General features: G+C 37.7%; 1 protein-coding gene across 2 annotated transcripts in view; it reads right to left on the bottom strand.

Moving 5' to 3' along the window:
* The window catches only part of TAOK3 (TAO kinase 3), a 187,106-nt gene that overhangs the window by 93,248 nt on the left and 69,915 nt on the right, over positions 1 to 23,943 (bottom strand). For both annotated transcript variants that reach the window (XM_060028083.1, XM_060028084.1), the window contains exon 2: positions 1,653 to 1,756. The gene's annotated coding sequence lies outside the window, so the exon portion shown is untranslated. The remainder of the gene's footprint in view (positions 1 to 1,652; positions 1,757 to 23,943) is intronic.

The following is a 23,943-nucleotide window of genomic DNA, read 5'->3' as shown; positions in this document are numbered from 1 at the left end:
AGGTGTTGGCAAGGATTTGAAGTAACTGGATCTCTCAGACACTGCTGGCTGGATGTAAAAATGGTACAAACACTTTGGAAAACTATTTGTCAGTTTCCTAAAAAGTGAAACATACATCTACCATATGACATAGCCATTCCACTCCTAGGTATTCACCCAAGAAAAATGAAAGCAAATGTCCATACAAAGCACTGTACACGAAAGTTAATGGCAGCTTTATTTTTAATAGTCAAAACTGGAAATAATCCAAACATCCATCAACAGATGAATGGATAAACAGTCTGTAGTACTTGCAGACAATGGAATGCAACTCAGAAATAACATGAACTACTGATACATGCTACAACATGGATGAATCTCAAAATAATTATGCTGAGTGAAATAAGCCAGAACAAAAATATAGAACACATCAATACTTTATGATTTCATTTATATAAAGTTCTGGAAAATGCAAACTAACCTAGAGTGATGGCACATCAGTGGTTGCCTAGGGAAAGGGCTGGGGTGAGAAGAGGTTAGGGAGGTATTGAAAAAGGATATGAAGAAGCTTTTGGGAGTGACGGATACGTTTACTAACTTCATCATGTGACGGATACACACACACACACGTTAAAATGTTATGTTACTTAATATGTTCAGATTACTGTATGTCAATTAATAATTATTGCTTTAAAAAGTTGCAATAAACAAAACTGAAAGGCAAGTAAGTTGGGGATGGTTCTTGCAAAATATGTGCCAGTGAAGTTATTCTTAATATCAGATAGGTGAACATATACATATACATACACCAACACACACACTCAAAGGACACAAATAGGAAATTAAAAAAAGAAAAAAAGTGTCTATTAATGATATGGAACATATATAATTTCACTAATAATCAGAGAAATAAAAAGTAAAATAACAAGACACCTCATTTCACCCACCAAATTGATAAAGTAATAGAGAAAAGATACATTTTTTTGGTGAGGGCATAAGGAAACAGTCATCTTTATACACTCCTGGAAGAATAGAATGGGAACATTCTCTGACCAAGTATCATCCTTCTACAGGGAGTTTCTACGTGGCAGTTTCTACTTGTTTTGTTTTGATTTATTTTAGTAAAAGAGGCAGGGTGTAAGGTAGAGCATAGGAGGGATGCAACAGTGAAGATGGGAAACAAGGTTTCTTTCACCTACTAATTTGGATTTCTTTGCAGACTTGTGTTTTATCTGAAGTAGGTGTTGGGATTTCAGGTTATCTTTTATTTCCTTCTTTTTGTTTATTTCTATTTTCTAAATGTTCTACAAAGCCTATTACTTCTGTAATTAGAGGAAAAGTGATATGAAAAAATTTTATTTCAAAGTCTAAGTATAAATCACTACAACAGAAAATGGTAATATATATTTCCAGAAAATAATTTGACAATAGGGATAAAATAACTTTAGCCAGGTAATTCTCCGTATTTTAAGCTATAACTGAAAATGAAGAAAATCTATAAGGAAATAATTTGAAACTAAAAAATTTTTATAAAAGAATATGTTATCTTAATTTTATTAATTCCTTTTAATTTTTCTCACAAATATAATAAAAATTCCTCATAGAAAATCCAGAAAACACAATTTGTTCCCATTTTACGGGAGAAAGCTAAGTCATGGATTTATGGACAATACCTTTTCGTGTATGGCACAAAATATACTGTATTGCTCAGACTCATTTTAGCAGCAATCTTTTTTTTTCTCTTTTATAACTTCAGTCTTTTGTATTTATGGTGTACCTATGAAAAAAGAAGAATAAAATATGTAATTATAGGGGCAAAATTCAAGAAGCAATAATCGATAACATGATAGTTTTAAATATTTACAAATGTAACATTACAAAGTTAAAATGTTATCTTCATCAGTTTGTGGATGACAAATGTAAAAGGTAGGATTTTCACAACAAAGACACAAGCTACTGTCTCACAAACAATATCAGGTAAACAAATGTGTCGTTAGATTTTCAGAATCTATACTGAGGCTTCCACCGGTCTGTCTGAGTCCAAGGAAACTCAATAGAGGCTACGAGTAGACAGGACTAATCTGACAGCATGTGGTGATGCTACTGATTCTCTGTCAGTACGGCTTATATTTTGAATTGCTTTTCCAATAGGCATGATGATTTATATTGACTCATCTATCTTCCCTTTCCTGGTCTCTCTATAACCAATCTTTCAGATTTGGGGGTAGTGATAATTATTATCTATCAAAGAAGTACATGCTCAGTGTAGAAAATATAAAAAATATACACCATTATGAAAAAAACTCCTTAATCCTACCTAGGACAAACTTCATTAGCAATTGGGATAATTTTCTCCATGAACATATTTACTTCTTCAAGCACATATTTATTTTGTTATACAGCTGAAATCACATTGTACATATAATTCCACAGTCAGCCTGTTTATCTAACTCTAGATTATACATATTTTGCCATGTTATCAAACATTATTCACAAAGATAATTTAAGGGCTGCTCAATGTGTATCGTATGGAAGAGCCACAACTCATTCACAACAGTTTCTCCACAATTTGAAACCAAGGCTGTTATTCAACCCTCTGTTTGTTGAACTACTAAAAATTATTGTTTTGAAGACCTTTGTGCTTATTATCTATGCACTTAACATTTAGGGCTTTTTTGGAATGGATTTCTAGAAGTAGAACCACTGGGTCAAAGAATCTAACAATTTAAAACATGTATATTGAAATAATCTTTGGATGCTTGACTAGCTTTGGAGATGAAATCCTTACAGGAGGAAAAAACTATACATAAAAAAAAAAGGCACTGACCTCCATTTTCACATTTTTCCTGTAGAGGATATCCCAATCTCTTCTCACGTCTATACTTACAAACTAATCTTTTTCATTATTTTGTTATTCCCTCTGATTCTATGGCTGTGGAATGCTTTAGATTAACTGGTAGCTAAAACTTGCCTGAATTCAGCATCACATTTTACCTAACCATCAACCAATCAATAACTACAATGTCTGCATGTATGTCCTGCTAATCTAGTCTGACTATAGCTTCAAGGAAGTAAAACACTCCTTATTATATGAACACTAGTTGCGAAATTTCTGAGAAAGTAGTTTTAAATAAGGCATTTACTAACATCCTCATGTCCTGAATAGCTCGAAATGCAGGAGGTGCTCACTCCTAGAAAATATTTTTCTAATGCTATGGACACACATGCCTAGTATTTTTCTTCTCTCTAAATACTTATTCATTTTTACATAATTTTTCTTAAAATGGGTACTCTCTCCATCTGCAGTTGCATGGCTCTATAAATGTTTTAAAATAAACTCTCTAAGACACCTAGGAATTAAACTTTCTTGATTTTATCATTTTTCCCCCCTGCTAGAATACTGCACATGGTATTGAAGCTGAAAACCATATTCCTAAAGTTCATCTATTACACCTAAAAGATGTTCACAGTTTTGTCCCATTTAACCACCTTCCTTCTTTCTTTATAAATGCCTCTTGGATTCCATGAAACTGTCTTCCCCTGTTTTTCCACATTATTCCTCCTATAGCTCCTCTCCTCTCGGAGCTCTAAATCAGTGTGCTCCTCCAGGTATTTCCCAAAGCCCTCTGTGTGATGCAAGCTGCTATCCTAATTTCTGTTCACTTGAATGGTTTCAAGTAACACTTTGTCACTAGACAGTTCTGGCCTCCAGGCTAAATCCCAGTCCCATTCTTTCAACTATCTGTTTGGCTTCTCCCCTAAATGTCTCACATGTACCTCACAATAACTTTCACTCTCCCCTTCTCCTTGTCCTTAACATTCAACTAAATCACAAGTGTGCTTCAAATATTTCTTTTTATCTGTTCTTCACTATTCTGTTCTGTTAGCATTTGTTATCTCTTTCCTCTGTTTCTGCTCTTTCAGCCTCTCGTCTAAATTTTCTGGAATTCATCTTTAAAACACTATTATCACAATCACCTTCCTGAAGCACAGTTGAGATAATATCACAGCTCTGCTCAAAATCCTTCCATGTTCCCACACTGCCTACAGGATTAAGGTTAACTTTACCTAACTAACATTCAAAGCTGGCCTCAAACCACTACCCCAACCTAAATTCTTAGACTCTATAATCAGGAAAAAATGAATTACTACAGTTGCATTTTCATACCTTTGCCTTTGCTTATGCTACTGCCTCTACCCAGAATATCCATATCCCAATTACTCTCACAGTCCAGCAAAATGTCACCTCCCTTATAAGACCAACCATCTTCTCCCTTTGCATCAGTTTTAAATACTCATATATATTAGTACTCTAACTGGATGACAAGTGCTTCTTCAGAGGAGGATACATGTCAGATCTAAGTTTTGATTAATCAGTATATTTCCATGGCATCTTTAAAAAATTATTTTTGAGATACAATTCACGTACGATTCACCCATTTAAAGTGTACAATGGTTTTTAGTATACTCACAAGTATGTGCAAGCATCACCACAGTCAATTTTAGAACATTTTCATCACCACAAAAAGAAGTCCCATTTCCTTTAGCTATCAAGTCCTCCCACCCCGATCACTCCATTCCTTAGCAACCACTAATCTGTCTCTATAGATTTCCCTGTTCTGAACATTTCATTTGAATGGAATCATATGATATGAGGTTTTCTGTGACTGGCTTCTTTCCCTAGCATAATGTTTTTAAGGTTCACCCATGTTGTAGCATGAATGAATATTTCTTTCTATTGACAAATAGAAATCCACTGTATAGATATACCACACTTTGTTTACCCACTTATAAGCTGATGTATATTTGGGTTGTTTCCACTTTTTGGCTATTATGAATAATGCTGTTATAATCACTTGTGTACACATACATTTAGTTTCTCTTTTTTTTTTTTTTTTTTGTGCGGTACGTGGGCCTCTCACTGTTGTGGCCCCTCCCATTGCAGAGCACAGGCTCCGGACGCGCAGGCTCAGCGGCCATGGCTCACGGGCCCAGCCGCTCCGTGGCACGTGGGATCCTCCCGGACCGGGGCACAAACCCACATCCCCTGCATCGGCAGGCGGACTCTCAACCACTGTGCCACCAGGGAAACCCCTGTGGCATCTTTATATAACAGATAGTCCATAAAAATCTGCTGAAATCTCCTTCCCTTTTCCACTCAAATCTTAGCACTAAAAATGTTCTTTAAATTCATCCTTCCCTCAAAAGCTGAACAAGGACGTTTTTCCTTCCAAGAGGACAGCATTTTAAGAATTAACTGAAGATGAAGTGATATGCATGAAATTATTTTTTTCCTCTTCCTTGACCTCCTGCAACCTCAGGTATTACCATTTATAGTGAGAACTCAGAACTGTGCCAAGAATGTAGAATTTCAGGTCTTAGGCTATTGGGCCAACTGAACAATCCAGCTAGCTTAAAGGCAAAGATTGCATCAGAGATGTGAAACTGAAATAATTTTCTTCATGCTTTATTCTAAGGAATGGAAATCCTCCAAGAATGATAGTCAAGTAAATTATTTTTCACAGACATTCTAACTTAATATACACTTGATAGAGAGTAGAAATATAAATATTTTTTCATATTTTTCCTTTTCTCAGAAACTTTCAAGAAAGATGATTCAGTGAAGATCTTAGTTGCCTTTCAATGTTGTAGTCACACTTCTGCAACAATAAACTTGGAGCCAACTAGATTGAAAATCCACAATATTTTAGCATTAAGAAAGAGAGTAAGATTAAGAATGTTTCATATAGGTTATTACTTATATGTGGAATCTAAAATATGACACAAATGAACTTATCTACGAAACAGAAACAGATTCACAAACATAGAGAACAGACTTGTCGTTGCCAAGTGGGATGGGGAGTGCGGAAGGGATGGATTGGGAGTTTGGGATTAGCAGATGCAAACTATTATATTTAGAATGGATAAACAACAACATCCTACTGTATAGCACAGGGAACTACATTCAATAACCTGTGATAAGCCATAATGGAAAAGAATATGAAAAAGAATGTATATATATATGTATAACTGAATCACTTTTCTGTACAGCAGAAATTAATACAACATTGTAAATTAACTATACTTCAATTAAAAAAAAATGTTTCACATTGGAAAGAATTATAAAGATCAGACATATCAATTTTTTTTTTAATTCAATCTCAGAAAAGTTAAGTGTCAAATCATACTTATGCAGTACTGTTATCCCAAATTAAAATTCCTTCTAATTTCTCACTTCAGAAAACTTTTTTCTGAATCAAGCTGCTTAAGTCAGACTTCAGAACACCAAACAGTTTCTTATTTTGCTATATTTTGGAGGTTAATAAGAAAAGTGTAATTTAATAAGATTGAACTTCTCTGTCTTTATTTCTCTAAATAATACTTGAATACATAGTGGTGGGCTCAGTTCTTATGGAGACTGAAGCATCGACAAATTTGGGGATCTCTTTAGGAAAAAAAATTTTACAAAATTTCCACACAAGAATAGGTATAGGGCCTTAGAAGGGGCTGGTGTAAATAAGGGGCTCTGAAATGTAAGATTCACAGTAAATTTGCCCATGTAAATTCCTATTATTGCATTCATTATCTTGCCCCAAGAAGGTATACAGAGGCAGGCAAAATCTTCATTTTACAGCAGTGAAAAATAGAGTAGAAATAGGTGATTGGACTTTTTCAAAGCCAGGACCAGTCTGGTGTTTTCCCTCCCCTGTTCATATAATACAACCTCCCAATACAGACTTAAAGAAAACTATCTTTAAAGAAATAAACAGAAAACTTATTTTGGACAGTTGTTACCACTGACTGCCACTAATACCTAACTATTATTCTGAGGTAAGAAACCATTTTTATGGTACTTTCACTGTGAAAGTAAAACTAGATGACAGGTGTTTTTTTATGCCAAATGATCACATAGCCCATCATGACAGAATCTGAGAACTGGAAAGGGACCTTTGTGATCATCTAATTTCTACTTAAGCAAATAATGCAGAAGTATCTGGGGCACTGATTATCATAATAATGATAACTTGTAGACTACTTTGGGGTCACCATTTAAGACTATGTGTGCTTAAAAAGTAAAAATATCAATTCTTTTGGTTTCTTAAAGAGTATTAGTTTCTCCCTCCCTTAAAAAAAGATGTTTAGGTTAGAGAGACAAATGGGAAAGGAAGAGATCCTTTGGATTTCTTAAATTTAACACTGAAAGTTTTTGTTCTCTCTGATAGTTTTGTATGTGGTTAGCAACTTGAAATCAATTATGCATTCATTTTGGGGAAACCGGTACTTTACATGGGTCTTAAAATCAAGACCAGTACAAAAATGGTGTCTATGTCTACATAAATTCTGAACTACTCTAATAGATTTAACCGGTCTTTTGAAGTTTTCATTTTGCACAACTTAATCATATGTGTGGTATGAAAATTGTAATATTTGTAATATACAATAATAATTTACTCTTTAATACAGGGTTCCTCAAACTTGATTAATATTCAGATCCCTTAGAGAAAAATTCTCACAGATCCCTAACATTTTCTGAAATTATTTTTAGTCATTCATTTATTCATGTGTTCATTCATTCAGCAAATATTTATTAAGTGCTTAATATGTGTCCAGTACTGAACAAGGCTTTTAGTTCTTTCCTACTCTCATAGAACTTACATTCTAGTGGAGAGAGACACATAAATATTGATATATCAGGTACTAATAAATATCATAAAGAAAAATAAGATAAAGTAGAGTCAGTGGTTGGGATAAGCCACAGAACTCTTTGGTCATAAGGCAATCATCCAGATGATCCACCATAGCTTATTATTTAGGAGACAATCATCAAAATGAAAATATAACATTTAAAAATCTCATGGAGGGCTTCCCTGGTGGCGCAGTGGTTGAGAGTCTGCCTGCCAATGCAGGGGACACGGGTTCGAGCCCTGGTCTGGGAAGATCGCACGTGCCACGGAGCAACTGGGCCCGTGAGCCACAAATACTGAGCTCTGTGCGTCTGGAGCCTGTGCTCCACAGCAAGAGAGGCCGCGACAGTGAGAGGCCCGCGCACCGCGATGAAGAGTAGCCCCCGCTTGCCACAACTAGAGAAAGCCCTCGCACAGAAACGAAGACCCAACACAGCCAAAAATAAATAAATGAATAAAAATCTCATGGAGAATTTCTGACCTATTTTCATGTCTTCAAATTCCTAGGAGTCTGTGAATTTACTTGAAAACACTCTAGAATGGAATCATATCTTACCTAAGGTGGTTGGGTACAAACACTTAAGGCCAAAACTGCATACAGTTCAAATTATCCTTGAAAATCCCAGTATGCATGGTTTTGTTTATACAAGCCTTTAAAGTAATTCTCACGCACCACTGCGTTAGTCTAAAGGAAGAAAGTCTACCTACAAAAGGAATTCTTAACCTTTTTTGTGACATTGATCACAGGCAGTCCACAGCCTATGACACCTTCTCAGAATAATGTTTTATTTATTTGTTTATTTTTGGCTGCACCACACGGCATGCGGGATCTTAGTTCCCTGACCACGGATCGAACCCCTGCCCTCTGCAGTAGAAGTGTGGACTCTTAACTACTGGACCACCAGGGAAGTCCCTCAGAATAATGATTTAAATGAAAAATATTAACCACTTAGAATTACAAAGGCAAGGAAACCAATCATACTGAAATAGTTACCAAAATATTAAAAAACAGATTTGTGATAATATATGTGCCTTTTTCTTTGCCGTGCTGCGTGTCTTGCGGGATCCTAGTTCCCTGACAAGGGATCCAACCCGGACGCTGGGCAGTGAAAGCGCTAAGCCCTAACCACTGGGCCTCCAGGGAATTCCCTATGGCTTCTTTATTAATTCATTTCGTAATGAGAGTTAGTAGGAAGTATAATAACCACAATAATTTCAAAGAGTGGTGAACTTAATATTTTGAGATTTCTGTTAACTGTAATGTGTTATAAACTATCTGGGATTTCTTTTGGTGATTGGTGACAAAAATCTCAGATATTGCTAATACTTGTGTGGTTTGTTGCCAACATTTGTAAATTACAAGAAATGCTAAATTTCAGTTAGAGGTTAGTAAAAACAAAAACTTCACGTTTTCTGATAGATTCCTTGATCTGCAGAAATCTGGATGTTCAAATCATTCTCTCTTCAAGATACCAGTATAAATGAGGAATTCTGAAGAATTCTAAAGAAAGCCTTCTTATCTGCAGAGTTTACTCCATTCTGTTTTCTATCAAGCCTCTATAATTTCTCTTAATAGAAAGTAATAGAATGCTGTGAGCATTAAATGAGATAACATATACCAGGTATGTAGTAGGTACGGAAAAAAGGTTTGCTAGATATGAACATAATTCTTACTTGGAAAAAAATCCATATAACATGCAGTTATTTGAAAAGTTGCAGAGATTAACTTGGCATTTCCCACAGTGATTCCACTGAACAGCTCCCATTTCTTTGCCTTTTGGCATTGGCAGCCCCATTACTATAGCATTGCATCTAGCCTTGTGGGAGTTAGTTGAAATGCATGTATGCTGCTGTTCTACTGTAAGTACTAAAGATAACAGCCTCTGTCAGGGTTTTTTGTTTTGTTTTGTTTTTTGCTGTACGCGGGCCTCTCACTGTTGTGGCCTCTCCCGCCGCGGAGCACAGGCTCCGGACACTTAGGCCCAGCGGCCATGGCCCACGAACCCAGCTGCTCCGCGGCATATGGGATCCCCCTGGACCGGGGCATGAACCCACGTCCCCTGCATCAGCAGGCGGACTCTCAACCACTGTGCCACCAGGGAAGCCCTCTGTCAGGGTTTTTCGTTGCAAATAACAGAAACCAACTCTGGCTAACTTAGAAAAGAAATTTAATTATAGGTGTGATACTGTGACTTATAGTACGAAATATATATTTGGTCTTCATCTGGTACAGACTCCTAAACCCCTTAGAATTTTCTAAGAGCAATAAAGGTGAAAGGAGTGTCTTTTGTTATTCATGACAACTCCCTACCAACCACACCTGAGTTTATGCTAATATGGTGACTTTTAGAAAGCCCCTGAGGATAGACAGGTGTTGGTAACCAAAGGAACCAAACCAGATTAAAGAGTTGGAATTTTCAGCCCCAACCCCTGACCTCAGGACGTAGAGTTCAATCACCAGGGACCAAAGATTTAATCAGTCATGCCTACATAATGAAGCTTCCATAAAACCCTAAAAGGATGGTGTCTGGAGAGCTTGTGGGTTGGTGAACCATCCACATGTCCTGAGGGTGGCACACCCTAGTTGTCTTCATGGGGACAGAAGCTCCTGTGCTTGGGACCCTTCCAGACCTCACCCTATGTACCTCTTCATCTGGCTGTTTATCTGTATCCTTTATAATATCCTTTATAATAAATAGGTAAATGTAAGTAAATGTGTCTCTGAGCTCTGTGAGCCACTCTAGCAAAACCCCCTCCACAAATTCGAGGAAGGCTTGTAGGAACCTCTGATCTACAGCTGGTTGGTCAGAAGCACAGGTAACAACTCGGACTTGCAACAAGCATCTGAAGTTTGGGGTGTGGGAGTGGCTGCGGGCAGCCTTGTGAGACTGTGCCCTTGCCCTGTGGGATCTGATGCTATCTCCAGGCAGATAGGGTCAGAATTGAGTTAAAACCTTGATGCTGTTAGAAAACACCCATCAGAATAGGCTGTCTCACAGAACAAACCAGAAAGCTCAGAAAATAGACAGGATCCTAGAAGGGCAAAGCCATAATCAAGATCATGCCACAGTAATTGTCTGCTGATGCCACTGCCACTTGTTTCTGTTCTCCTAGACTGCCACAAATTGTCTCTGTTGCGCCCTAAGCTCTCAAGATTCAAAGTCCTGGGTGGGAGCAACTGATTGACCAAAATCACATGTCCATAGGCCAGCTGCCAGGCAACCAAGAAATGAATATCTACTTGTGCTTCTTCCATATCCATAGAAGAAGGAGGACCATTGCCTCCCTCCTGTATCCAAAACAGGATAATGTTCAAGTAATGGGCAACCCATACTATATAGTATATATATTTACTCATTAATGATTAAGAGCCATATCATAGCTCAGAGGATAAGAGACAAACTGCAGCATTCCAGTTTCTAATTCTGTCTCCTTACTCAATTCCCTCTAACCTAAGTTCTATTTGTTTAAGCTTTTTCTACATCTACAAAATCTTACTCTTCTCCTGTGTTTAATAAAAGGTATAATGACCCTGAAGCAGTGTTCAACTATTCATTCACTCATTTATTCATTCAACACTTACTGGATACCCGCTGTGCTTAAGACATCATACTAGGTGTTGAAAAATATATAATACTGATATGTGTTCACCAGAAACTAATTATCTAGAACCGGTGCATGTTGCAAGTACTACAGAAGTTCAAAAGAGGGAGAGAGAACTTCTAACTCTCTAAGGAGCTGGGGGGTGGGAATGGGCAGGTGATTGATGGCTTCATGGTAGAAACAGCATTTGGATTGCTCTGTAAAGAACAGGGAGAGATTTTATAGGAAACGGTGTGAGCAAATGATTGGCGTTTGCAGCATGTAATGGCAAGTAACTTAAGTGATTGTTCTGCAGATCTGGGATGGGATCCTTTGGAAACAAAGCTGGAAGAGTCTAATGGGTCTAGATTATCCAGGAGTTTGAATACCATGCAAAGGATTTTAAGCTTTTAAACTGTAAATGATGAAATCATTTAATATTAGAATCAGGCTTCAAATAATACTCTAGTTGTTTGGCAGTAATATACAGTTAGAATGGAAACATTTTATTTAAAAACATTATGCACAGGGCTTCCCTGGTGGCGCAGTGGTTGAGAGTCCGCCTGTCGATGCAGGGGACGCGGGTTCGTGCCCCGGTCCGGGAAGATCCCACGTGCCGAGGAGCGGCTGGGCCCGTGAGCCATGGCCGCTGAGCCTGCGCGTCCGGAGCCTGTGCTCCGCAACGGGAGAGGCCACAACAGTGAGAGGCCCGCTATCGCAAAAAAAAAAAAAAAAAAAATTATGCACACATCATAGAAAAAAAGAATTGGAAGAATATAGACCAAAATGTTAATAGTGATTATCTTTGGGTATTGGGAATATAGGCATTTTGTTCTCTTTTTACCTTTCTGTATTTTATATATTTTCTCCATTGAATACATATTACTTTGTAACAGAAAAAGAAAGCTAAAAACATTTTTAAAAGAATGAATCGGAATGGGAGACTAGAGCAGGAAGGTCAAGTTAGGGCTACCAAACAAGAAAGCATGATAATCTTATTCTAGAATGTTGGCAATAAAATTGAAAGCAGAAGGCAGGTACCATGCCTCTGGATGCGAGAATAACACAGTAATAACATGGCGCAGAACCAGCAACTGATGGGCTATATAGCCTGAAAAAGACATGGGAGTCAAAGTTAGCTCTGAGGCTCTAAGATCAAGTGACAGAGACGGTAACTGTTCTATAAACAAAAATAGGGAATTCAGCAGAAGGAACAAGTTTAATAGTAAAAAGATGGTGACTGTATTCCAGCCAAAATGACTTTTAAGTGCTAGATGGGCATCTAGGTACAAATACATGGCATGTAGAAAGAAATAGAGGTTGAAGTTCAGGAGCAACAACGGAGCCAAAGATTCAGATCTGGAATTATTTGTATAAGGTAGATAAGAACTCAAGAAGGAACTATGGTAACTTAGGCAAAATATGCACAGGGAAAAGGCTGAGAATAAAATTTTGGGGAAATATTTTAAAGTTGAATTCTTAGTAAATGCTAGATAAGTACTAAGTACAGTATTATATTTCTATAATTAGGTATTCACTCCATTTTATATATAATCAAAAGGTTAAAATGACTTCCCAGAGTCTAACAAATTGTGATGAATAGTGAAAAGAATACTATCAGAGATAAAATTCAGGGAATTCCCTGGCGGTCCAGTGGGCAGGACTCTGTGCTTTCACTGCTGAGGGCCTGGGTTCAATCCTTGGTCAGGGAACTAAGATACCACAAGATGTGCAGTGTAGTAAAAAAACAAACAAACAAAAAACCAAATTTTTATATAAACTGGCTTTTGCTTCATGTCAATTATATATATATATATTCCCTTGTCTTTCTGTCCTTGGAAATGTATTTTGAGAAAAGAAAATATGTGTACTACAACAATAAAATGAACCAACTGACTTTTAATTGCTAAGTTAATCTATATATTTTATATATTTTTTACGTTCTCTTTATAATCAGAATTTTAGATTTGGAATGGATCTAAGATGGGCTCAAATAGTTTCTAAGTAGTTTAGTAGTAATGACTTGGTATCATTACAGTCTAGATTGAATTCCTGATCAAAGAAACTTGCCAGTTGGGTAGCAAGCATCATGATACATATAGTGGAAAGAACTCTAAATGGAAGACAGAAGCCTTAGGTCCTAATCCCATATTGGTCCCTAAATAGCTTTTCAGCTTTAATCAAGATATATACATATACACATACACACACACACATATGTATATTTAGGCTGTGCCACAGGGCACGGGTTCGATCCTGACCAGGGAAGGAACTCGCGCCCCCTGCAGTGGAAGCCCAGAATCTTAACCACTGGACTGCCAGGGAAGTCCCTAATCAAGTTATTTAATTTCTCAAAGGCTCAGTTTCCTGGTTTTGGGGCTAGTTGAGACAATCTCTAAGTTCCATTCAACTCTGAAAGTCTATGATTATGTATGATATCACTTATATTTGGAATCTAAAATATGACACAAATGAACTTATCTACGAAACAGAACACACACACACACACACACACACACACACACACACACTGCTCTGAGTTCAATATAACCGAAATTCCCAGTAATCTTCACTTTAATTGTTCCAAATTCAAATAAAATAAAAACCCAAGATATAAACACCTTTAGTCTCTGCAAATTTTACCTGCCACTTATGAAGGCATTGTGAGAGTCCTGTATTTATAACTTTTGACTCCCTACTACAGGATTACAATGCCAGGCACTGGAGATAAAAGAACATGCAGAAATAAGAGCTCTGAAAATAAACCTTCTTACAGCTAATGAAGGATTATCTGGCATGCAATTTTTCTAAAATGCCAGAGCTATAAGCAAGTTCTTTGTTTGTTTGGGACTATTTCTCTCCTGTCTCCACTTTGTTGCCCTGAAAATAAAAGTTTTCCTTAAGCTTTAGGGACCCTAAAACGTCAAAATTAAATTGTGTATTCTTTTTTTTTTTTTTTTGTGGTACGCGGGTCTCTCACTATTGTGGCCTCTCCCATTGCGGAGCACAGGCTCTGGAGGCGCCGGCTCAGCTGCCATGGCTCACGGGCCCAGCCGCTCCACGGCATGTGGGGTCTTCCGGGACCGGGGCACGAACCCGTGTCCCCTGCATCGGCAGGTGGGCTCTCAACAACTGTGCCACCAGGGAAGCCCTTAAATTGTGTATTCTTAAATTTAAATTTACTTCTTCGGAAAAAGGCCTACTTGGCCTCTTCTATAAACTGAATTGTGTCCCCCCCAAAATTCATATTTTGAAACTCTAATGTCTCCTGTGACTATATTTGAAGATAGGGCCTTTGGGAGGTAATTAAGGCTAAATGAAGTCATAAGGATGGGTAACATTATCTAGGACTGATGGTCTTATAAGAAGAGGAGGAGAAAAAGATCTCTCTCCCCAACATACACCTCACACCACGTAAGGAGGAAAGGCCATGTGAGCACAACTCCAGAAGGTGTACAGGAAGAGAGACCTCACCAGAAAATTTAAGTGGTTGGCACCTTGATCTTGGACTTCTCAGACTCTAGAACTGTGAGAAAATAAATTTCTATTGTTTAGGCACCCAGTCTGCGGTACTTTGTTATAGCAGCCTGAGCAGACTAAGATAACCCCCTTACTTAATTTTTGGACTAAGATTTGGACAATTTTCAAATGGTTTTCAGGTAGCTAGAGAAACTAATCCTTTAATAATCCTTTTCCTTTCAAAAATATATCTTGATAAGTCAAAGAATTGGGTAGAAATATTATTTTCTGAACTACAAGAAAAAGTTTACAATTACTTCATTAGTTTCTACCCAATAACTTAAAAAAATAAATATGGTAGAGTACATATACTCAAGTGTAAAATCTTGACTTAAAATCTGTTTCCAAAAGCTCTCTGCATTTATTTGATCTTTCAACAATACTGCTCTGAATATGAACCTCAAATATATAAATTCCACAAGATATAAGTAATTACAAGCACTTTCTTGTTCAGGTATTTAAAGCAATTTCTTCATACTTGAGTGATGTACTTGAAATTTAGAAACTGAATGAACCCTATCAGTTCTCTATATACCACTAGATTTAAAAAACTCTTTAAAGCTGTTTATGAATGGAATCCATTCCCGACCCTACTGCCTGCATCATCAACCTGAAAGTAAAATCTGACCATGCCACTCTCCAGCTTAAAACCCTTTAATCCCATCACGTATAGGATATAAAATCCAAGCTCCTTGTAGATAGAGGGCAAATAAAATCCTCTGTGATCTGTTCCCTGTCTGCTCTTTTTTTATTAATTAATTAATTAATTTTTGGCTGCGTTGGGTCTTCACTGCTGTGCACGGGCTTTCTCTAGTTATGGCGAGCAGGGGCTACTCTTCTGTGCAGTGCGTGGGCTTCTCATTGTGGTGGCTTCTCTTGTTGCAGATCACGGGCTCTAGGCACGTGGGCTTCAGTAGTTGTGGCACACAGGTTCAGTAGTTGTGGTGCACGGGCTTAGTTGCTCTGCAGCATGTAGGATCTTCCCGGACCAGGGCTTGAGCCCATGTCCCCTGCGTTGGCAGGCAGATTCTTAACCACTGTGCCACCAGGAAGTCCTCCTTGTCTGCTCTTGAACCCTGTCCTTAGTAAATCCAGGACCTCACAGCATCTGCTGGAAACCTCTTTCTTCTCCTTCTTCCTAGATAACTAAAATTTGTTCAAGAATCTGCTTAGACAGTACGTCTTCAGGGAAACTGTCCTGACTCTCCCCCAAGCTGGGGTGGGTTTTTTCCTTTATGTTCCCACAGAAGGGCGCTGTAAACATTTCTCATATACTGGGTATAAACACGGATTTAGGTTGTCTTAGGTAAATGTTTCTCCATTAGGACCATACAATGCTAGGGGAACAGGATCATATTTCTACCACCAGGGCCTAACAAACTGGTTGGTACACTGCATATGGCTGGTATATGTTGCTGAATTATACTAATTCACATACCAAATACACTAAGGCATTTATAATTTTAAGGAATATTATGGCAAATATTTTTGTTAAACAAATGGTAACCATCACTCCTTCATGTTTTTTGAATTACTATTTCTACAGGTTGCTTTATTTAAAAATGAACTTGACCTTTATTTTGAAAATTTACTATGTATTTTTTTAAAGTGATATCATTTTTTTTTAAGTCTTTACTGAATTTGTTACAATATTGCTTCTGTTTTATGTCTTGGTTTTTTGGCTGCAAGGCATGTGGGATCTTAGCTCCTTGACCAGGGATCAAACTGGTACCCTGGCATTGGAAGGTGAAGTCTTAAACCCTCGACAGCCAGGGAAGTCCCTGAAAATTTAGTATGTATTTTATTGAACTGCCTGGTACCCAAATGTCAATAATTTCAGAATTATCAGCACTCTCAACTTATTTGTCCAAGAACCTATTTTTAATGGGTGTCTTAAAGAACTGGCATTTGATATCACACTATTTAAACATCAAGAAACCCCCTGGGAGCTGGTCTACATGTATTATTTTTTTTAAGTGAAATAAAATCTATATTACATATTAAACAACAATTTAATCCTGTTATACAATATTTCTTCCACATGGACAATCATAGTACATGGCATCTCTGCATTAAGTAGTTTAGAACCAGTTACTTAGGCCTGCCTTCAGTCAACAGACTAAAATTTCACTTATATTGGTTTATAGGACTTCATTCAGTCTTTGAGTTTTTTTAGAATATTCATTCATTATTGCTTTTGATAAATGAACTAATCTTAGCACAAATATAATAGAAAAGAGAAAATCAACAAGAATTTATTTTAGATTATTATAAGACAGAAAGAAGTAAGAGTTACTTTCATTAGCAGGGCCTAGTTTAATGTAATCAACATTGTCCTGACCATACAACATTTATTCAATGCTCACTATGTGCCGGGCACTGTACATCACCTCATTTAAACCTTAACACACTACTATGACAGACTTACTACTATAAATCTCATTTTACAGATTAAAAATCTGAGACCCAACTTCACAGAGCTAGTGCATGGTAGAGCTGGGATTCAAATCTAGACTGTCCAACCTCAAGCCCATCCTCTTAACCACTATGGTACACTTTTCAGTTAAATCACTGTATGAAAAGATTTCAGAAATTAATGACCTGATAAATTATAAAGGATTCCATCTAGCCTACAATATTCCTGAATACTAACGCTTAATCATTTTGATTTGCTCCACCCAAGGCCAAACCAGAAGATTAAGTCCTTCTGTCTAAAACTCTTTTTACTTTGTGCTTTAAAAAAAAAAAAGGCGGGCTTTCTTGGTGGCGCAGTGGTTGAGAGTCTGCCTGCCCATGCAGGGGACACGGGTTTGTGCCCCGGTCCGGGAAGATCCCACATGCCGCGGAGTGGCTAGGCCTGTGAGCCATGGCCGCTGAGCCTGCGCGTCCGGAGCCTACGCTCCGCAGTGGGAGAGACCACAGCAGTGACAGGCCCGCGTACCGCAAAAAAACAAAAACAAACAAACAAACAAAAACGTCATTATTGAAAATTTCTGTTCACTGAAAAGGAGCGTGCCAATTCAACACAAGGGAAGCCTAAGTATTCCAAAATCTTCTGTGCAGGAGGTAATCCTGTCCTGGGACTTTCAGAGATGCCTTAATAACCTAGAAAATTAGTATTTAAACCTTGAAACTTTTGCCTAATTTCTAATGTTGAAAGAATAACTCAGCATTCTTAGTCACTTTTAATTTTGCTTTGCCACTGGCAGAAGGGCAAGCATGCATAAATGCTGACAGAATACATGTTAGAGCAGTATACTCCTGCGGAAAGTTGCCTTACACTGTTTCAGGAATTCTCTCTCACAGTAACTGCTGTTTTCAAAAGTATATGAACCTACATCTATTCTAGATAATATATAAGTAAACACATAATATCAATATTAAAATGCTTTCAAAAAGTAAACAGTCTTAATAACAACTGACCTGGGATATCTCTAAGTTCTTAAATTAACTTTGAGGGGTAGAAAAAGAATAAAAGGGGGCTTCCCTGGTGGCGCAATAGTTGAAAGTCTGCCTGCCGATGCAGCGGACACAAGTTCGTGCCCCGGTCCGGGAAAATCCCACGTGCCGCGGAGCGGCTGGGCCCGTGAGCCATGGCCGCTGAGCCTGCGCGTCTGGAGCCTGTGCTCCACAACAGGAGAGGCCACAACAGTGAGAGGCCCACGTACCGCTAAAAAAAAAAAAAAAAAAAAAAGAATAAAAGGAACTGAACTTAATATCCATAAGAATGTCAGCAATACATAGCAAAGTTTTATCCTTTAGGTGTTCAAAATGTAGAGGGAGAGAAGAGCCACATAGGCAAATAATGATACCTATAGTAAATTCAATCACCTCCTAAATAAATCTTCTTGCTTCTAACCTCTCCCATACATGGCCCGAAATGTCATTTTCCTAACATAGAGAGCTATAATAATATCACTTTACTATTCAAATATCTTTGATAGAGTCATCCAAACTCCACAGAAAGGTACTCAAGGCTGCTAAGACATGGGCCCAATCCAGGTTTAGTAGATTCCTAGTTATTCTTTAAATGTTCAGAATACTTTCACAGTCTCAACACTGCTTGCGTCTTTTACTTAGCTGGGAAAATCTTTTCACTTCTTTAGAAGTCAAAATCCTACTGCTCCTTTAAGACCCAGTTGAATTTCACCTCTTTTCTTTACTCTGACAATTGAAGTTCAAAGTTACTATGGCACTTTATTTGTAGTCTTAGTATAACATATATCATCTATATCTGATATTAACAGTTTATTGTGAACATATTTGTTTCTTCGAGTGGAAAGTAAGTTGTTCCTTGATCTTTTCATCCATACAGAAGTGATCTTTCTCTTCTTCTGCTCTTTAGCAGCATGGTGTGATTTTTAAATATGTGAATTTAGACAGGGTGACGAGTTGCAGTTTCAACTTAATTCCTAATTCATTTAACAAATATTCATTTAGTGCCTACTATGTGTCAGTCTAAGCACCTGGGGAAACACAACAAAGCTTCCTATTCCGTGGAGCTTAAATTTTAGTGGCGAGAAACAGACATTTAACAATAAACATGATTAAGTCAATTAGTATATTAAAAGAATGATGAGAACTTTGGAACAAGAAAATAGAGCAGGATGGGGATCAAGAATGCCAGAGGTATGGGGTCAAAGCCGCAGTTTTAAACAGGGTGATGAGGATATACCTCATTGAGAAGGTGAAGATAGTTGACCCTTCTCAAATTTGGAAGGAGGTAAGGGAGGTGCCAATACCTGGGGAAAGAGTTTTCTAGTCAGAGGGAACAGCTAGTGCAAAGGCCCTAAGGGAGAAGTGTGAGGGAGGACTATGTGGCTGGAACAGAGTGAGCAAAGGGTGAGTTATAATCCAGGTAAGATATGTTGGTGGCTTGAACCAGAGAGACAACAATGGAGGTGGTAAGAATTGATTTTATGTGTGTGTGTGTGCGTGCACATTTCGTTGAGGTATAATTTACATAATAAACTGCAGCCACAGAAAATGTACAATCTGATAAGTTTTGTCAGATGTATATGCTTGTGAAACTATTACCACAATCAAGGAAACATTTCCAATCTTCAAGAATTTCCTTTTGCTCCTTTGCAGTTAAGGTCTCTCCCTCCAACTCTAGCCACCCAAGCAAACAATGGATCTGCTCTCCAGCACTACAGATTAGTTTACATTTTCTAGGATTTCATATAAATTTAATTATACAGTGTATACTGTATATATTCTCTTGTATCTGGCTTTTTGTCACTCAGTCGTATTATGACTTGGAGATCCATGTTGTTGTATGACAGATAAAGGATTTGCTGATGGATTGGATTGAGAGTGTAAGAAAAAAAGAGTAATTTAGGATAAATCCAAGGTATTTGGTCAGAGCAAACTGGAAAAATGGAGCTGCTATCAACTAAGAATGGTCAGGAGGAAAAGGCTAGGGGAAGATGATCAGGAATTAGACTTTTGATATCTTGATCATGCAAATGGAGATACTGAGTCATATGCTTAGGCTGGATATAAATCTGGAGCTCAGAAGTGAGGTACGGACTAGAGATTTAAATTTGGGAATTGTCAGCATTTTGTAAGTGGTATTAAACCCATGGTACTGGATGAGATCCCCAAAGACATAAGATGGATACAGAAAAGAAGCTGACCAAGGTCCAAGTTCTGGGACACTCCAACTTTAGGAGACTGGGGAGAAGAGGACACCAACAAAGGAGACTGAGAAGGAACACCCAGTGAGATAAAAGGAAGAGTGTGGTATCCTGAAAGTCAAGTGTAAAGTTTCAAAAAGGCAGGAATCAAAACTGTGTCAAGGGACTTCCTGGTGGTGCAGTGGTTAAGAATTCGCCTGCCAATGCAGGAGACACAGGTTCGAGCACTGGTCCGGGAAGATCCTACATGCCACGGAGGAACTAAGCCCGTGCACCACAACTACTGAGCCTGCATTCTAGAGCCTGTGAGCCACAACTACTGAGCCCTCGTGCCACAACTAATGAAGCCTACGTGCCTAGAGCCCGTGCTCCACAACGAGAAGCCACCGCAATGAGAAGTCCGCGCACCACAACAAAGAGTAGCCCCTGTTCGCTGCAACTAGAGAAAGCCCACATGCAGCAATGAAGACCCAATGCAGCGAAAAATAAATACAATGGACCTTTACCTACAGCAAAATGGAGCTCACTGGTGACCCTGACAAGAGCAAATTTGGTGGACTGGTAGGGACACAAGATTTACCAGATAGGTTTAGGAGCAACTGGGAGGAAAGGAATTGTATGCAGGAAGTACAGACAACTCTTGACAAATGTACACAAGAAGGAGAGTAAAGAAATGAAGAGGTAGCTGGGAGGGAAAGTGGGGTTAAAAGAAGTTCGTTTTTTTTTTTTTTAAAAAGATGGAAGAGATAAGAATAGATACACAGGCTCATGGGAATGATCCAGGAGGAGGAATAATTGATGTTGTAGGAGAGAAGGGAGAGTTGCTGAAGTGATGTCCCTGGGTAGACCAGAGAAGAAGGGATCTAGTGAACCAGTAAAGAAAGTAGCTTTAGATTAGGAGCAAGGAGAGTAATCTATTGTAATATGCTTGCTTTGTAACTTTCAACAAGTTGCTTAATCCTTTTAAACCTCAGTTTCCTTATCTGACAATAAAGATTAAAAAATCTGCTTTAGAGAGCTGTCCTGAAGATTAAACCAGAAAACCCATGTGTCTGACCATTTGTAGATATATTCATTATATGTTAGTCTTCTTTTTTCCTCTCATTTACAACTTTAAAAATAAAACTAACCACACTTTCTCTGTGTAAGTTTTAAAAATACGTGTTTTCTTCCTTTCTCAATTATAAACTTCTTGAAGGCAGGAATGGTCTTTTGGCTTTCTTCCCCCTAGCACAAGGGTCTTGACTGAAATAGGTTTTCAATAAATATTCTTTGAATTTATTTCAACAATGTAGGAAGAAAACTCTTTCTAGGATATAAACGAATTGCTGACAATGTGGATAAATCTGTCCAGTCTTATAGTTTTTAGTCCGGTTTGTCAATTGTTGAGAAAATCTTTGCCAACTTTTGACAAACATAAAAATTTCATGTCCTCTTTTTTTTTTTTTTTGCGTTACGTGGCCTCTCACTGTTGTGGCCTCTCCCGTTGCGGAGCACAGGCTCAGCGGCCATGGCTCACGGGCCCAGCCGCTCCACGGCATGTGGGATCTTCCCGGACCAGGGCACGAACCCATGTCCCCTGCATCGGCAGGTGGACTCCCAACAACTGCGCCACCAGGGAAGCCCACCTGCACCCATTCTGAGTAACACATTGCACCTCCAGCATTAGGAATCACTGTTCTAGTATTAAAAAATGGGAGAAATGGACATTATATGCTTAAAGTAGGCAGCAGCTAATACATAATCTTCATGTCCCAATTGATTCACATCTCCTAGAATGTCCTGGTATGACATACTGGCAAATGACCAGATCATATACGTGTGCTTGAGAGAATGTGTGTGTGTTAGATGCTGCAGGGGAACAGGGAAGAGAAAACAACAAAAAGAAAACACGGCAAAAGCTTAAAATCTGGTGAATCTAGGTGAAAGGTATATGGGTCTTTCCTGAATTATAACTTCTGTTATAATTATTATTATAACATTTGAAAAAGAAAAAGAAAAAAAGGAATGGGATTGGGAGACTGGCAATCACCTCTCTTTAATTAAATAGCATTTTAATTTTGACTCTGACAATATAACATCTTAGGCCAGCCATTTAACCTCTGTACCTCAGTTTATTTTTCCATAGAATGGGTGACATTTTTACTGCCTTCATGTTTAAGGTATGTGACATTTAATTATTATATATACATTCTAAAACTTTAAAAAACGCCCAAGTATTTACACCTAAAATTTTTAAAAATAATGAATATTTCAAACCAAATTTAGTTTACTACATCTAGCTATTGAGCACCTATAATGAATTTAATATAGATAGGCAAAATTGTGTCATTATATATGAATATGTATTTTTAAACAACTGTGATATCGGAAGCAAAACTGAGTAATGAATAAAGCCATTGATCTGTTTAGCTAGTACTACACTGTTTTAGAAAACAGACAACTACCTATTTAATAGACTGCCTTTGGGTAGGATAGGCACTGTTTCCTATGCCACAGTTTCTATTACTTCTATGGTCTTACACTCCAAAGATTTACACATTTCCTTATCTCTCCAGTCCTGAGTTTGCTACCCCTGAAAAGATTTCTTCTTTCCCGTGATTAATAAGAATTATTTAAATGATCGATATTGGCCTCAGTCATAGCAGAACTGAAATGGGTAAAAAGTTGCCCTAAGAACTAGAATGGAAGGTGAAGGGCTTAAAGCATAAGTTTTAAAAACCTCAGATACCAGTCATTGGTTAAATAAAGAGATGTCACACTACGACAACTATTAGTCAAATGTCATAATGTTAAACTTTATGTGATCTGCCCTTCCTTAATTTCCCTACTGCATTCCGCATCATTCTCTGCTCCTTTTTGCCACATTTCAGCCCCATTGGCTTTTTTTCATACCTCACAGCTTGACAGAGCTGGTTCCTTCTTGACTTGAAGATCTCTGCTCAAATGTTACCACTTCAGAGAGGCCCTGAAGTACGTTTACTTATCTAAAGTACGTTTATCTAAACGTACTTGGACCCCCCTTATCTAAAGTACATTTACTCCTTCTCAGTGACTATCATCACTGTTTTCTTTACATCATAGCACTTGAATATATCTGAAATTATTTTATATATATGTTTATATTTTTATTGTTACTCTCCTGTCTGTCCTATTCACTGCTGTTATTCTCTTATGTGACAGGCATTTGACAAGTATTTGTTAAAAGAATAAAGGAGGTACCCAAATTATATTCTTATACTGGGATCAATTACATGGTAAAAAGTTATCTGCAAAATCCTACTAAGAACCCAAAAAAACTACTGTCTATTCAGATAAAGCATACTGTTTAAAGTATAATAAAAAATGTAATAATATTCAGGAACGTGGATAACACAGTTGGTAATGCCAGGTTATATGCCCCAATATAAAGTGCTTTTAATTTTAATCCAAACTACTGTATTTCTCACAAACAGGAAGTCATTCCATATTTCAACCCTTCCTTACAAAGTCTCTCAAATTCCAAGGCATTCTCACAATTTTTTTTGAACAATAAATTA

This window comes from Delphinus delphis, chromosome 13, assembly GCF_949987515.2.
Source record: "Delphinus delphis chromosome 13, mDelDel1.2, whole genome shotgun sequence".
Classification (NCBI taxonomy): Eukaryota; Metazoa; Chordata; class Mammalia; order Artiodactyla; family Delphinidae; genus Delphinus; species Delphinus delphis.
This window is presented reverse-complemented; position numbering and strand designations above follow the sequence as displayed.